The following is an 18,134-nucleotide window of genomic DNA, read 5'->3' as shown; positions in this document are numbered from 1 at the left end:
CCCATAACAAACTGCACCACCTCTGTGGGGACTCGTTGCGATGTTAACTTTCAGTTTATCTAAAATCTCAGGCATCATGGTAGAGATCTGTACTGATGATGACTGAATATAGTTGTGCAGCGTAGGGAAATTGACTGTTTTGTTTGGGCTCAAATCAGAGGAGAAAATAACACTCATTTTGAAAATATGTTTTTAAATCACGTCAATAATCGTTTTATCCCTCCCCTCAGTGTGCGAATTGCACTATGACATTCGGCGTGGTCTCTTGCGTTTTATGAGACTGATAATAAAGATGTCATTTAAACTGTAAAAATTAATTACCTTTTAATGTGGCATGAAGACAACCAGACATAATATTTGAATCTAGTTGTCAAACAAATTACTTCAAAAAGTAGGCTGTGCATGTTCTTCCACTCCAAAATAAGCCCCACATCTGAACTGCATGTATACTCCTGCCATTTGATGAATGGAAATGGATATCTGTTACAAAACACCAAACCATGTGCCTAATGACATTCAGCCTGAAAAGTCAGGACACTGAAATGGGGCTGAAAGTGTCCTGGGAAAATGGGATGGTCACCCTAACACTCACGGTCAATTTACTAGACTAGGCTACAGTGTGTATTACCATGAACTTCAAATAGGCCTAGCGGTAGCCAGTCATGTAGTGGTTAAAAATAGGTAGGTAACTCTGAAAAAAGACCTTCAATGCATTTTTATGAAAAAGATGGGTAAAAGGCATTACCTTCCACTAGGCCTACACCACTGCCGGTAGTCAACCCTCTCAGCCGAGTCAATTTTACCCACATGACCACACGCAGAACATGTGGCCTACATTCAATTGAATGAGTTGAATCAAAACATGTTTTACACCCTAGTTCATGAGTTCTCCATAATTCATGAGTTAATGCTTGGAGTCTTCACAGATCCTGTGAAATAAAACACTACCTTTCTTTCCTTACATTAATTACATTTATGACAGTGTTAGGCTATTTATCATTGTTAAGCATTTAACAATTGAATTAGAACATTGAACTTAAACCCCGTACGAATCCTGGATCGTGGAGATCTCTGAAGATGCACTGTAAGTGCAACTATGCCTATGTAACAGTTCATGATGTTTCACTGTGAAAACACTTCTCTTGGGCACACAAATCCAAAATAATGTAGGCCTATGCCATTACAAAATCGAAAGCTTCTAACCAAATGTTAAGCTCTTCTAACTGATATAGTCACCTTATAGGCCAGTTGTCATTTAATAATAAAGCAAAATAAATGGTTGACTACTTCTGGGCACAGAGAACACCAGTACCGGCGTGCAACTGAAAAGCAAAGCTATGAGCACCCTAAACAGCTGACTGACTAAAGCAAAATGTCTGTCCTTGTCTGTCCTATTAATATTCTGTATTATTTCATGTTTTGTGTGGACCCCATGAAGAGTAGCTGCTGCTTTTGCAACAGCTAATGGGATCCTTAATCAAATACCCAATGGATAAGTGTAATGCGTTAGAATAAAGGCATATGCTATTTTTATCAAGGATGCATGGCAAACAAATGGAGAAAATGAGGAAGTACAAAGTAACATCTATATGTAAAGGAGCTTAGCTGAGGCCTAAATTCAGCACTACTGAGTGGACAGTGCCGTCACAGAAATAAATGGTTTAACAAGGGATGTCAAACTCATCCCATGGAGGGCCTAGTGTCTGCAAGTTTTTTTATTTTTCCTTTCAATCAAGCCCTAGACAACCAGGTGTGTGGAGTTCCTTACTTATTAGTGACCTTAATTCATCAATCAAGTACAAAGGTGTAGCAAAAGCACGCAGCCACTCGGCCCTCTGTGGAATAAATTTGACACCTGTAGTTTAAACCATGACATAGATGTGGGTGTGTTTGTTTCATTGGGATGCTTTTATTTCCATATTTATCACGGTAAAACATATTTACCACTACATTTTAGACAAATAGGATAATTACTAAATTAGCATTATTTAAAGCTCCCCCTCAAGTTGGAATGTTTTGGATTCAGGGGATCTGAGTCCCCCCTGGCTCCCCCCATAATTCGCACCTTGCCTCCCATGTAGTCCCAAATGATTTAAAATCCATTCAATTGATTGAAGATGTTACTAAATAACAAACATCTGAACTCCACAGCAAGCTTCTTCGCTAGATATGTTTTGTCTTTCTTGTCGAGGCAATTGCTCCCTAACCTCACATGGCCTGCTCTCTTAAGAGGTTTATTACCTTTGCTTAGCCATTGAACGTCCTAATGTAAAAGTAGGTTAGATCATGATGCTCAGCAGACTACGAAACAAGCGATGTTGCAGGCTAGATGATGATTGGATAACGTTTATGAAATCCATAACTCCATGGTGTCAACTCACCGCTGAGTTAAGCGCAAAGCACACGGGTGTATCAGGCAGTGTAGTGATCTCATCTTCTTTAAAAGAGCTGGGTAGACATACCCTGTACCCCTTTAAACAACTCGGATTGGCTGTAACTGGGTGATATATAGAGGGGATTCGATTAATCTTGCCCGAGCACCCGTTTAGGCGTGTGTTCCACCGGCTTAAAGTTGATTACATTCGTCGGCTCAAATCAAAAGTGACATAGGTTAGCACGTGGACTATGAGTAGGATTCCGTGTTTTCACATGAGAAAAGTGATTGCTTTTGATAATATGCCTTCCCAATGGAAACTAGTTTGAAAATGTGAACATATATTTTATGAATGCTGGATCATGCTGGCTTGTTGACAACATAACCAAGCGGCGCAGATTGCTGTTCAATTTGAGCAGGGCGCTCCTCCCTCACCATCTTCGCCCAGTTACGTGACAGGACAGTTCAACCCGGGCCAGTTTAATAGAAATCTACCATTGATTGACAGCACTTAATGGGTGTGACTACAGGAAAACCGATTATCCCATTGGAGAATATTGAATGAGGGCTCCTTTTGGCACGAAACGTCAGATAAAAAAAACAAGTGGAAATGATATATAATGTTTTTTTACTGGCTGATACACAATACCCCATAATGTCAAAGTGGAATTATGTTTTTAGAAATTGTTACAAATTTATTAAAAATGAAAATCTGGAATGTCTTGAGTCATTAAGTACTCAACCCTTTGTTATGGCAAGCCAAAATAAGTTCAGGAGTAAACATTTGCTTTGCAAGTCACATAATAAGTTGCATGGACTCACTCTTTGTGCAATAATAGATACAATTATCTGTAAGGTCCCTCAGTTGAGCAGTGCATTTCAAACACAGATTCAACCACAGAGACCAGGGAGGTTTTCCAATGCCTCGCAAAGAAGGGCACCTATTGGTAGATGGGTAAAACAAAAAAAATATCTGTTTGAGCATGGCGAAGTTATTAACTACACTTTGGATGGTGTATCAACACAACCAGTCACTACAAAGATCCACGTTTCCTTCCTAACTCAGTTGCCGGAGAGGAAGAAAACCACTCCGGGATTTCACCATGAAGCCAATGGTGACTTTAAAACAGTTACAGTCTAATAGCTGTAATGAATTCACCTTTCAGCAAGACAATAACTTAGAACACAAGGGCAAATCTACACTGGAGTTGCTTTCCAAAAAGACAGTGAATGTTCCCAAGGGGCCGAGTTACAGTTTTGACTAAATCTGCTTGAAAATGTTTATTCATTTGATTTGATTTATTTCACCTTTATTTAACCAGGTAGGCAAGTTGAGAAGAAGTTCTCATTTACAATTGCAACCTGGCCAAGATAAAGCAAAGCAGTTCGACACATACAACGACACAGAGTTACACATGGAGTAAAACAAACATACAATCAATAATACAACAAAATCTATGGCAAGACTTTAAAATGGTTGTCTAGTAATGACTAACAACCAATTTGACAAAGCTTGAAAAGAATAATGGACAAATATTGTACAATCCAGATGTGCAAAGCTCTTAGAGACTTACCCAGAAAGACGCACAGCTGTAATTGCTGCCAAAGGTGATTCTAATATGTATTGACTCAGGAGTGTGAATACTTATGTAAATGGGATATTTCTGTATTTCATTATCAATACAAAACATATTGTCATTATGGGGTATTGTGTGTAGGTAGATCGTTGAGAAAAAAACATATATTTAGTAAATTTTGAATTCAGCCTGTAACAACAAAATGTGGAATAATACTTTCTGAAGGCACTGTATACAGTTGAAGTCAGAAGTTTACATACACCTCAGCCAAATACATTAAAACACAGTCTTCACAATTCCTAACAATAATCCTAGTAAAAATTCCCTGTCTTAGGTCAGTTAGGATCACCACTTTATTTTAAATATGTGAAATGTCAGAATAGTAGTAGGGAGAATGATTTATTTCAGCTTTTATTTCTTCCATCACATTCCCAGTGGGTCAGAAGTTTACATACACTCAATTAGTATTTGGTAGCATTGCCTTTAAATTGGTTCACTTGGGTCAAATGTTTCGGATAGCCTTCCACAAGCTTCCCACAATAAGTTGGGTGAATGTTGTCCCATTCCTCCTGACAGAGCTGGTGTAACGGAGTTAGGTTTGTATGCCTCCTTGCTAGCACACATTTTTTCAGTTCTGTCCACACATTTCTATAGGATTGAGGTCAGGGCTTTGTGATGGCCACTCCAATACTTGACTTTGTTGTCCTTAAGCCATTAAGCCATTTTGCCACAACTTTGGAAGTATGCTCGGGGTCATTGTCCATTTGGAGACCCATTTGCGACCAAGCTTTAACAAGACTGATGTCTTGAGTTGTTGCTTCAATATATCCACATCATTTTCCTACTTCATGATGCCATCTATTATGTGAATTGCACCAGTCCCTTCAGCAAAGCACCCCCACAACATGATGCTGCCACCCCCGTTCTTCACGGTTGGGATGCGGTTCTTCAGCTTGCAAGCCTCCCCCTTTTTCCTCCAAGCATAACTATGGTCATTATGGCCAAACAGTTCTATTTTTGTTTCATCAGAACAGAGGATACTTCTCCAAAAAGTACGATTTTTGTCCCCATGTTGGAGCAGTGGCTATTTGTCCCCATTTTGGAGCAGTGGCTTCTTCCTTGCTGAGCGGCCTTTCAAGTTATAGGACTCGTTTTACGGTGGATATAGATACTTTTGTACCTGTTTCCTCCAGCATCTTCAGAAGGTCCTTTGCTGTTGTTCTGGGATTGATTTTCACTTTTCGCACTAAAGTACGTTCATCTCTAGGAGACAGAACGCATCTCCTTTCTGAGTGGTATGACTTCTGTGTTGTCCCATGGTGTTTATACTTGTGTACTATTGTTTGTACAGATGAACGTGGTACCTTCACGCGTTTGGAAATTGCTCCCAAGGATGAACCAGACTTGTGGAGGTCTACAATGTTTTTCTGAGGTCTTGGCTGATTTCTTTAGATTTTGCCATGATGTCAATCAAAGAGGCACTGAGTTTGAAGTTAGGCCTTGAAATACATCCACACGTACACCTCCAATTGACTCAAATGATGTCAATTAACATATCAGAAGCTTCTACAGCCATGACATAATTTTCTGGAATTTTCCAAGCTGTTTATAGGCACAGTCAACGTAATGTATGTAAACTTCTGACCCACTGGAATTGTGATAGTGAATTATAAGTGAAATAATCTGTCTGTAAACAATTGTTGGAAAAATTACTTGTGTCATGCACAAAGTAGATGTCCTAACCTCTTGCCAAAACTATAGTTTGTTAACAAGAAATTTGTGGAGTGGTTGAAAAACAAATTTTAATGACTCCAACCTAAGTGTATGTAAACATCCGACTTCAACTGTATGTACATAGCTACCTCAATTAACTCGGGCCCCCGCTTATATAGCCAATTTATCGTTACTCATGGTGTATTTATTCCTTGTGTTATTATTTTTAAATTATTTATATTTTTTCCTCTGCATTGTTGGGAAGGGCCTGTTAGTAAGCATTTCACTATTGGTCTACACCTGTTGTTTACAAAGTATGTGACAAATAACATTTTATTTGATGTACAGTAATGCCGTGGAAGGCTTGCTTACACCAGTCCAGTCATGTCACAATATATTATGTGCTAGCCATGAGACTAAGAAGAGTACATATTTACATTGCTTGAACATTACTCTTCTTAGTCCTATGGCTAATGATATACATTTTGAGAGTATTCGAACCTTTGTAATTGTCTCCTCTATCCCTAATTCCATGCAAATGGCCATTTGTCTCTCCTGATCTATATTGATGCTTCCTTAACCCAGAGTAAATTACATATGGATGGTCAGATATGGTTTTTGACACGCTCACTATAGTTTTCCTCCTTTCAGGCTTACAAGCTGCGAGTGACCCACCTGTACCCGCTCAAGCAGCACAGCATTTTGGTCTCGGTTGGGCAGGACGAGCAAGGAGTTAACCCCCTTGTAAGGATGTATTTAATACAGACTATCAAAAATAGAGTGTGTTAGTTTTGTGTTAGTTTTCTTGGTTATTTGTGAACTGTTATTAAAACCTAGCTGTTTCCCAGGCGAAGGTATGGAATCTGGACAAGCGAGACAGCAGGAATCCTCTGTGTACCAGAATATTCCCAGCTATTCCTGGGAACAAGCCACCAGAGGTGTCCTGCCTCACTGTACACGAGAACCTCAACTTTATGGCCATTGGTAAGCAGCATTTCTGCGCTACCTGGGGCGGCAGGGTAGCCTAGAGGTTAGAGCATTGGACTAGTAACTGGAAGGTTAGCTCGGAACCCCCGAGCTGACAAGGTACAAATCTGTCGTTCTGCCCCTGAACAAATAAAATTCAAATCAAATTTTATTTGTCACATACACATGGTTAGCAGATGTTAGTGCGAGTGTAGCGAAATGCTTGGTCCTAGGGCTCAGGTCCTCCGAGAGAGAGAAAGAAAGAGAGAAAGAGAGAATTAGAGAGCATACTTAAATTCACACAGGACACCAGATAGGACAGGAGAAGTACTCCAGATATAACAAACTGACCCTAGCCCCCCGACACATAAACTACTGCAGCATAAATACTGGAGGCTGAGACAGGAGGAGTCAGGAGACACTGTGGCCCCATCCGATAACACCCCCGGACAGGGCCAAACAGGAAGGATATAACCCCACCCACTTTGCCAAAGCACAGCCCCCACACCACTAGAGGGATATCTTCAACTACCAACTTACCATCCTGAGACAAGGCCGAGTATAGCCCACAAAGATCTCCGCCACGACACAACCCAAGGGGGGGGGCGCCAACCCAGACAGGAAGATCACATCAGTGACTCAACCCACTCAGCGACGCACCCCTCCTAGGGACGGTATGAAAGAGCCCTAGTAAGCCAGTGACTCAGTTCAAGGCCAGGGTCAGTCTTTATTTATTGCAACAATGAAACACAATAATTAATTTTATTCTAAATCAATTTATATGGATGTGGACAAACGCAGAAGGTTGTATTTTCAACCAAACCATATATGCATATTTGCAGGTGATATAACTATATTAACTCCTATGACAATGTATTGAATGTAACTTCTGTACTCAGGTCTGAATTTGGAAGCAGAGATATGTCTCCGTCAGAGAAGCAAACCTTGACTATCTACGACCTGAACAACAAGTTCATCGCCTACAGCGCTTCCTTTGACGACATCATCGAAGTTCTGGCCGAATGGGGCTCCTTCTACATCCTGACTCGGGACAGAAAGATGTTTGTGCTGCAGGAGAAAGACACTCAGACCAAGCTAGAGGTGAGGCCAAAGTGCACTGACTGACGTCATGCCTTCTTTTCGCCTCAAACGTATTATGTTAAACTCTGTATCGGATTGAACTGGAAACTGGAGGGCAACAGGTTTTAGATCCCAGGTATCGTTTACTGCCGTTGTGCCATTGAGTAAGGCACTTAACTCTTCAATCTGTCTTTAGATGCTATTCAAGAAGAATCTGTTTGTGATGGCCATAAACTTAGCTAAGAGTCAGCACTTAGACACGGACGGGCTGTGTGAGATCTTCATGTAGTACGGTGACCACCTCTACATGAAGGGGGACCTTGATGGTGCCATCCAACAGTGCATCCGGTAATGCTCACCCAGGGGTCGATGTATCTAACTTCAACTTCATAATATATAGTTAATAATGATAAATAAGATTTATATGCAGGATTTAAGTCGCTTCAAGCTCATGTCATAGATGCTGATATAGTTAATATTAAACATGGGATTTTACAGAAAAGTAATCCCATAGAGTTGGGATTGTATAACATCAATAAGGAAATGTATATTGTACATAAACACAGCAAAAAAGAAACTGTCTTTCAAAGATAATTACTAAAAATTCAAATAATTTCACAGATCTTCATTGTAAAGGGTTTAAACACTGTGTGTGAAGGTTTACTTTCCGGGCTTTCAGATAATCATGGTCCACACTAAAGTCAGGGATTAGTTGAGTAGTTGAAGCAGGTGTGTTAGGGATGGCTTGGAACAAAAGCATACACACCCAGTTGCTTTTAAGGACTAGAATCATTACCCATAGAAGGATTTTGGGTTAGAAACTGATGATAGTAATAATAATATATGCCATGTACGACATTATGCATGTATGGTCTCCCAGCGCTCGGACATATATAATTTAATTTCCCCTTAGACCCACCCCTTCAGAGCAGCGAGAGCGAGGTGCAGTTCGACGTAGAAATTGCCAACAAGGTGCTGCGACAGGCAGGCTTCCATGGCAAGACCCTGATCCACCACGCTGCACCTCAAGTGCCTGTGTACCGACTACAGCTGGGACACCACGGACAGAGACAGCCTGGACAGAGGCTCGGTGGCAGCCAACAAGGTCAGCCGGTTAGCTGTTAACAGCTACATCCCCCGGGCAGCCGATTAGTCGAGCAGCATTAGCACTTTGGATTTGAGATCCTTTCCCTAATTAAAACGGCTTTACCAATTTAGTCTAAGACAAGTAATACAGCTTATATTGATAAGGATGGTACTATTTATAATGTTAATTACCTTTATTTAACCAGGCAAGTCAGTTAAGAACAAATTCTTATTTTCAATGACAGCCTAGGAACAGTGGGTTAACCGCCTGTTCAGGGGCAGAACGACAGATGTTGTACCTTGTCAGCTCGGGGATTTTGAACTTGCAACCTTTCGGTTACTAGTTCAATGCTCTAACCACTAGGCTACCCTGCCATTCCATCAAGCTATGGTAAAATGCATATTTCATGGTAGTAGTAATAACGCTACTCATTGTAGTGGTCAGAACCTGGTGATACCAGGATGCAGGATGGGACATAAACCTAACAACTTCAATGATTAATTTCTCTGAACAGGGGAAATATACCATCACCAAATTCACTGAGAATACATTACAGAGGATGAAGACACAATACTCCGAGCCGCAACTCTATACTGCTTGTCTGACACAAAGAACTGATATTGTATACTCGTTGCTGGTGTGGGGGGGGGGTCCGTGGGTGGCTTATGACAATTTATTTAGATTCCTTACTCATTGTTAGGAGAAAGTTTGGTCCAAATCCGATGTTAGATGCTATATTTATTGAATATGATATGAACCACACGCATTTCGTTACACTCGCAATAACATCTGCTAACCATGTGTATGTGACCAATAACATTGGATTTGAATCCTTTAAATTAAAATGGCCAATTTGGGTGCAATCAATTAGCTGAATTCTTTTGATCTAATTATATTTCAACAAAATAATGTTGCAGAAATGCTAATCTGATCAATTTCTAACTACAGAAATTATTTCAAAACAATCTGAGATGGTGGGTGTCATGGCTTGCTGAAATTACATGGAACTTGTACCTTTATCTCCCAGGCCAATTCAGAGGAGTTCATCCCTGTGTTTGCTAATAACCCGCAGGAGCTAAGGGCCTTCTTGGAGCACATCATCAAGGTGGAGCCCTTCTTCTCTCAGGGGGTGTACGACACTCTGCTAGTACTACGGCTGCAGGACTGGGCACATGAACAAGACACTGAGGTGATGGAAACACACACACACGTGTACTGTAAACCGCCATGTGTTCACGCAAACAACCTAAACTTGTACAGATATACAAAATGTGCAAAATGTTACAAATGAAATATTAGATGATGTATTTGCAGCCTAAATTACTTTGAATTAAGATTTCAGGATAAACACATTTCCTCAACTTGTAGTGTCACCAGTTCATGTTAAACTATTTATGTGTTTTGTCTTGAGTATCAAACGTTTTATTTTTGTCCGGTCTGTCTGACTGTCTTTCTATTTTCGCTGGCAGAGGAAGAAGGTCATGCAGGGGGCAGCACTGTCCTTGCTGAGGAGCGACAACACCGTATTTGACAAGGCCCTCGTCCTGTGCCAGATGCACAACTTCAAAGAAGGGGTCCTGTACCTCTATGAGAAGGGCAAGCTGTGAGTCTTCCTGTCTCTAAGCCTTTGCAGTCAGAAACACTTCAAATTCCAATATTTCTGCTTCTCTCTTCTCTCATGTGTGCATGCGTTGACTCCACCTCGTGGATTTAAAACCATGGAATTGGTGTAGCCGGATTGTCTACCATTTAACACCCAGATCCAATGCTTTAAAATCTGTGATGGAGAGTGAACAAGTGCAGACTATGGGGACTTCATTGGTATGTACTGATATAATTATCAATGATGTCATTTGAATGATGTCATTCTCTCTCTAGGTACCAGCAGATCATGCACTACCACATGCAGAATGAGGAGTATGGCAAAGTGGTGGAGGCCTGCTCCCAGCGCTACGGTGACCAGGAAGTGTGCCTGTGGGAGCAGGCGCTGGGCTACTTTGCCCGCAAAGAGGAGAACTGCAAGGCCTACATCAGCCAAGTCGTGCAGCACATCGACCAGAACAATCTGATGCCTCCCTTATTGGGTAAGCTGGTGGCCATTTTTCACAGTTTTTCTCCTTCACTGTAGATGAAGACTCTGGGGCTTTCTGAAGGGACTTCCCTAGTAGTCACTGTCTGAATTCTTTCAGACCTCACCAACTTAAAATAAACTCAAGTGTTCTTTGCAGTTTTCTGCCTCCACTTCCTTCCTGTTATTGAATGTCTCACTAGCTAGAGTGTTTCTGTTCTGTTTGACTGCGTGGCTAACCTCAAATCAATATATGAAAAACAAGTGCAGATTTATTTCTGTCATATGCGTGCGTACATTCATGATAAACGTGCCAGTTGCTGGGTTAAGTAATCTATAGGGCTTTATAAGTTAATAGGAGAAGCAATCGGAGCATTATAACAGAGTTTGAGAATTTTATTGGGCACTGTTGCTAAGTTTTGTGTGTATGTATGTGCTTGTGTGCTTGTCTATGCGCGTGTTGGTCCACAGTGGTGCAGACGCTGGCAAACAACTCCACGGCCGCTGTCCTCATTAACAAGCTGCAGAGGGAGACACAGCAGATCGAGGATGACGAGCGCAAAATCCGCCAGTACCGTGAGGAGACGGCCCACCTCCGCACTGAGATCCATCCAGGAACTCAGAAGCAGGTGAGAGAGAGGAAAATCATAGTCAAAGTCCAGTCCAAAAACAAACCCTATCCCCTAGAGCTGGGTCATGTTCACAACTGGAGTTTCCTCCATAGTCCATCCATCCAGTTCTTTGACATCTATGTGGAGTGAAGGCTAAGGGCAGTTTTAGTCCTCCGCACTAAGATACACAAGCACATTCTAAATTTGTTTGATGGCTGAACTTCGAAGCAAATTTATCTACATTCTGAATGTGTTTTTAGTACTGTATTTTTAATGCTTGAATTAACCTCCCAATGACCATTCATTGAAACTATACTGATTTCAAAGTATTTTTTTGTTTCTCTCACCACCTCTTTTCTCACAAGGGCAAAGATTTTCCAGAAGACCAAATGCAGCATGTGTAACAGCCCCCTCGAGCTGCCCTCTGTTCACTTCCTGTGCAGTCATTCTTTCAGTCATTCTTTCCACCACTGCTTTGAAAGCTATGCAGAGAGCGAGGTAGAGTGTTCCACTTGCATACCGGAAAACCTTAAGGTCATGGAAATGCTGCATGCCCAGGACCAGAAGCGAGACCTACACGACCACTTCACCAGACAGGTGGAACACACACACATTTAAATACTTAAACATTTAACTATTTAAATCACCAATCAAATTTACATTAAAAAATGATCCAAACATTTCAAAGGTCTCTGTATGCAGGGCACTCAAGGGTACAGAAAGCACCTCCTTCTCCAAACAGCTAGGCTGTCCACGACAGCTGAAACAGTACAGTACCTAGCCAACTGCTTTGCCGTAATCTGGAGGCCACGCACTGCAAGCCTGTGTACGTGGCCGAGACTGTCAAATATCAGCGGCACCAGCTTGCACCTACACCTGAGGTTGTCCATGCATGCCATGAGGGGCTGGTATTTAAGAAGCTTGTCGGCAAAGGCCTGCTCCATGTTTTTGTATTTGGCACATAGGAAAAAACAACATCTAACCAGCGTCCTCTTACACAAGAATGTTTATGGATTTGTGCTGTTGGTGAGACTACCTCGCTGGCTATTAGGTTGACAAGGCGGTCATGTCTAGCAATGTACAAATCATTGTATGGACAGCAATCATTCACAACATGGGCAGTGGACTCCATTACATTTGACTTCTGTAGAAAACATGGTTTGCAGGGTCCCAGAGTGCTAGATTATACACTATGGTGGAAAATTGCAAGGTTATGTTATAATACCTTTATTGCATCAAATGGTTGTTTTTATGCAACAGATAGAGTATTCTTATAACTATTGTGTGTGTGTGTGTTCTACTGAGGATGGGCCTCTGGGAGATAACACTGACAGGAGATTTACGATGTCTTTTGGGTGATAAAACCTAGAGACCACATTCCAGAGTATGAGTTAATGTTTCTGTTCTATATGGCACCAGGGAGAGATGACCCCAGGGCCAGACCCTGGTCTGTACACAAAGATGACTGTTTTTACAACAGATACTATCTGCTGTGAATTATATCAAATCAAAATGTATTTGTCACATGCGCCGAACAAAACAGGTGTAGTAGACCTTACAGTGAAATGCTTACGTACAGGGTCTAACCAATGGTGCGGGGAAGAAAGGTATATGTGTGTGTGTGTGTGTGTGTAGGCAAGTAAAGAAATCAAATATCCAGACACCTGTTAGTCAGGCTTATTGAGGTAGTATGTACATGTAGGTATCGTTAAAGTGACTATGCATATATGATGAACAGAGAGTAGCAGAAGTGTAAAAAGAGGGGTTGGCGGGTCGTGGGACACAATGCACCATAGCCAATGTGCGGGAGCACTGGTTGGTCGGGCCATTTAGGTAGTATGTACATGAATGTATAGTTAAAGTGACTATGCATATAAGATAAACAGAGAGTAGCAGCAGCGTAAGAGGGGCTGGGGGAGGGGCACACAATGCAAATAGTCTGGGTAAGCATTTGGTTACCTGTTCAGGAGTCTTATGGCTTGGGGGTAAAAACTGTTGAGAAGCCTTTTTGTCCTAGACTTGGCACCCCGGTACCACTTGCCATGCGGTAGTAGAGAGAACAGTCTATGACTGGGGTGGCTGGGGTCTTTGACAATTTTTAGGGCCTTCCTCTGACACCGCCTGGTGTATAGGTCCTGGATGGCAGGCAGCTTTTCCTCAGTGATGTACTGGGCCGTACGCACTACCCTCTGAAGTGCCTTGTGGTTGGAGGCCAAGCAATTGCCGTACCAGGCAGTGATGCAACCGGTCAGGATGCTCTTCATGTTGCAGCTGTAGAACCTTTTGAGGATCTCGGGACCCATGCCAAATCTTTTTATTTTCCTGAGGGGGAATAGGCTTTGTCGTGCCCTCTTCACGACTGTCTTGGTGTGTTTAGACCAATCTAATTTGTTGTTGATGTGGACACCAAGGAATTTAAAGCTCTCAACCTGCTCCACTACAGCCCCGTCAATGAGAATGGGGACGTGCTCGGTGCTCTTTTTCCTGTAGTCCACAATCATCTCCTTAGTCTTGGTTACGTTGAGGGATAGGTTGTTATTCTGGCACCACACGGCCAGGTCTCTGACCTCCTCCCTACAGGCTGTCTCGTCGTTGTCGGTGATCAGGCCTACTACTGTTGTGTCGTCAGCAAACTTAATGATGGTGTTGGAGTCGTGCCTGGCCATGCAGTCGTGGGTGAACAGGGAGTACAGGAGGGGACTGAGCATGCACCCCTGGGGGGCTCCAGTGTTGAGGATCAGCGTGGCAGATGTGTTGCTACCTACCCTCACTACCTGGGGGCGGCCTGTCAGGAAGTCCATGATCCAGTTTCAGAGGGAGGTGTTTAGTCCCAGAATCCTTAGCTTGGTGATGAGCTTTGAGGGTACTATGGTGTTGAACGCTGAGCTGTAGTCACTGAACAGCATTCTCACATAGGTGTTCCTTTTGTCCAGGTGGGAAAGGGCAGTGTGGAGTGCAATAGAGATTGCATCATCTGTGGATCCGTTTGGGCGGTATGCAAATTGGAGTGGGTCTAGGGTTTCTGGGATAATGGTGTTGATGTGAGCCATTACCAGCCTTTCAAAGCACGTCATGGCTACGGGCGTGAGTGCTACGTGTCTGTAGTCATTTAGGCAGGTTGCCTTTGTGTTCTTGGCCACAGGGACAATGCTGGTCTGCTTGAAGCATGTTGGTATTACAGACTCAATCAGGGACATGTTGAAAATGTAAGTGTAGACACCAGCCAGTTGGTCAGCACATGCCCGGAGCACACGTCTGGTAATCTGTCTGACCCCGCAGCCTTGTGTATGTTGACCTGTTTAAAGGTCTTACTCACGTCGGCTACGGAGAGCGTGATCACACAGTCATCCGGAACAGCTGATACTCTCATGCATGCCTTGGTGTTGCTTGCCTCGAAGTGAGCATAGAAGTGATTTAGCTTGCCTGGTAGGCTCGTGTCACTGGGCAGCTCACGGTTGTGCTTCCCTTTGTAGTCTGTAATAGTTTGCAAGCCCTGCCACATCCGACGAGCGTCGGAGCCGGTGTAGTATGATTCAATCTTAGTCCTGTATTGAGTCTTTGCCTGTTTGATGGTTCGTCACAGGGCATAGCGGGATTTCTTTTAAGCTTCCGGGTTAGAGTACCGCACCTTGAAAGCGGCAGCTCTAGCCTTTAGCTCAGTGAGAATGTTGCCTGTAATCCATGGCTTCTGGTTGCGGTATGTACGTACAGTCACTGTGGGGACAACGTCTTCAATGCACTTATTGATAAAGCCAGTGACTGATGTGGTGTATTCCTCAATGTCATCGGAAGAGTCCCGGAACATGTTCCAGTCTGTGATAGCAGTTTAGCATCTGCTTCATCTGACCATTTTTTTTAATAGACCGAGTCACTGGTGCTTCCTGCTTTAAGTTTAGCTTGTAAGCAGGAATCAGGAGGATAGAGTTGTGGTCGGATTTACCAAATGGAGGGCGAGCGAGAGCTTTGTACGCGTCTGTGTGTGGAGTACAGGTGATCTAGAATTTTTCCCTCTGGTTGCACATTTAACATGTTGATAGAGATTTGGTAGAACTGATTTAAGCTTCCCTGCATAAAAGTCTCCGGGCCCTAGGAGCGCCGCCTCTGGGTGAGTGGTTTCCCGTTTGCTTATTTCCTTATACAGCTGACTGAGTGCGTTCTTAGTGCCAGTATCTGTCTGTGGTGGTAAATAAACAGCCACGAAAAGTATAGCTGAGAACTCTCTTGGCAAGTAGTGTGGCCTGCAGTTTATCACAATATACTCTACTTCAGGCGAGCAAATCTAGAGACTTCCTTAGACTTCGTGCACCAGCTGTTGTTTACAAATATGCACAGACCGCCCCCCCTTCGTCTTATCTGCCGGTGCAGTGTGTATCCCGCTAGCTGAATATCCATGTCGTCATTCAGCCATGATTCCGTGAAGCATAGGATATTACAGTTTTTGATGTCCGATTGGTAGGATATTCGTGATCGTACCTCATCTAGTTTATTGTCCAATGATTGCATGTTGGCGAGTAATATTGACGGTAACGGCATCTTTCCTAGTTGTCTTCTGCGGGTCCGGACGAGGCATCCGGCTCTTCGTCCTCTGCATCGCTTCCTTTTGCAAATAATTGGGATGTCTTCCCTGTGGGGTGTTTGGAGAATATCGTGTGAGTCCTGCTTGTTGTTGTTGTTGTTGAAGAAATCTTTGTCTAATACGAGTGATCACTGTCCTGATATCCAGAAGCTCTTTTCTTCCGTAAGATACTGTTGCAGAAACATTATGTACAAAATAATTTACAAATATCGCGGAAAAAACCCACATAATAGCACAATTGTTTAGGAGACCGTAAAACGGCGGCCATCTCCTCCGGCGCCATCTTGGAGAGAGTGTAGGTGTCTTTCATACAAATCTTAACCTTGTGACCCATTCTATATATCTGTTGTTCGTCATGTAGGTTGAAAGGGGTGTAACTCGGCTATAAAATACCTTTGTATGTTTGTCTCGGGGCTCTCAACGAATCATCTGAGTGTGATTCGTCGACCAGCCATCGCTATTGCAAAGCTCTCACTAATAAAAAATTAGTTTAACTATAACTCTGACTTGTGTGATAAGTTTGTCTCTCCTCTGATAGTAAAGAAATTAACCACCACAACACACACACACTGTCACGCCCTGACCTTAGAGATCCTTATTATTCGTTTGGTCCGACTCTCCTTCACCATTAGAAAACCGTGACAGTTATACGGCAGTTGTTAAAACACGCTGTCTTCTGCTCAAGCTAAGAATTAACTATTATACCCAGATGCAGAGCAGCAGACCCTCTGTTCAATGGGGACCCTGACCCATAGTGCCTTGTTCTGAAGTTCAGGATGCCACACTATTTAGTCAAGATGAATCTGAGTCAGACTCCTGTTGCAACACCAGTAAGAGATGTGTTGGTAGTTTGTTGCTATGCCAGGTGTTTCTGAATGTGTAATGATGTTCTGATGCATGTTACTTAACACGTCTGTGCAATCTGGGGAATTGTGTTCATTAGGGCAAATAACGCAAAACATTTTTTAAATGCTTTGCACCAGAAAATGAATATGAGCGTCCATTTATTACCTGTTTTCTTCCATTTGGTACCTAATAAACACAACCCTGGTCCATGCACTGAGCACAGAGGTTCAGAAGAATGATGGGTTGTTGGAAGGATTATGTTTCATGCACTTGATTTAGGTTTTTATTGTATAATGTATATATAATGTCTTTGAGCACGCCATTGTAATTTACAATCTTTAATAAGTTAGAATTTTTTTGTCATGTTTTAAGGTGTTTTTTCCAAGTAGACTTCTAACTCTTTGAATAAAGAAATATATGTCCCTTGTTGTGCCTTCTCCAAATGCAACGTGTTATAATATAATAATAATATATGCCATTTAGCAGACGCTTTTATCCAAAGCGACTTACAGTCATGTGTGCATACATTCTGCATGTCTTTTTTTCTGTATGCCATGCCATCTCCTATTTGGGTTGTATAGAAATGGAATCCGTCTCACACTGAATTTGGCTACCCCCAACATCAATAATGCCTTTAATACACTTGTCTTCAAGGTGATGGCCTCAAATTTCCAATTTGTGGTTGGTGTGTAGTGGGGTGCGTAATTGGCGGCAGAGAAGTCAGGCGCAGGAGAGCAGTCGTCGTCGCCGGTCTCCTAGCTGCCACCGATCCTTTTCTTTTGGTTATGTCTGTTTTGTGTTTTCACCTGGTTTCATTTTGGTTAATTAGGGGGGGGATTGTTTTCGTGTACTGTTAGTTTGGGTTGCGTTTTTTGCTAGTTCTTGTTTTACAGGTGGTTTTTCCCTGGACTGTGTCTGAGTGGGTTTCATGACTACTGCTGTAGTCAGGTGTCCTGTGATTTCTGAACTGGTTTATTAAACGCCCTTTTCATTCTGAACTTGTTTCTCCTGCCCCTGACTCCACATCTCCTTGACAATCTACGGCTTCTTAGACTTGCTTTCAATGAGAATTAAATATCTATAACACCATTTCTATTTTAATTTGGTCAGGTCACCCAAAAAATTACATATTACAGTTACAGAGTATGACAACCAAGCAGAGCTAACCCAAGGCCACGCCTGCAACAAGCCACACCTCCAGATCCTCTAGTAGGCTGTCCCCGCTAAAATATGTTT

At 42.5% G+C, this 18,134-nt stretch overlaps 1 pseudogene; it reads left to right on the top strand.

The window, feature by feature from the left end:
• Nucleotides 1-6,520: 6,520 nt before the first annotated feature.
• On the top strand, nucleotides 6,521-17,890 carry LOC118390662 (vacuolar protein sorting-associated protein 11 homolog; annotated as a pseudogene).
• Nucleotides 17,891-18,134: the final 244 nt, after the last annotated feature.

This window comes from Oncorhynchus keta, chromosome 11, assembly GCF_023373465.1.
Source record: "Oncorhynchus keta strain PuntledgeMale-10-30-2019 chromosome 11, Oket_V2, whole genome shotgun sequence".
NCBI classification, from domain to species: domain Eukaryota; kingdom Metazoa; phylum Chordata; class Actinopteri; order Salmoniformes; family Salmonidae; genus Oncorhynchus; species Oncorhynchus keta.
Note: the sequence above shows the minus strand (reverse complement) of the source record. Positions and strands in the feature narration are given on the sequence as shown.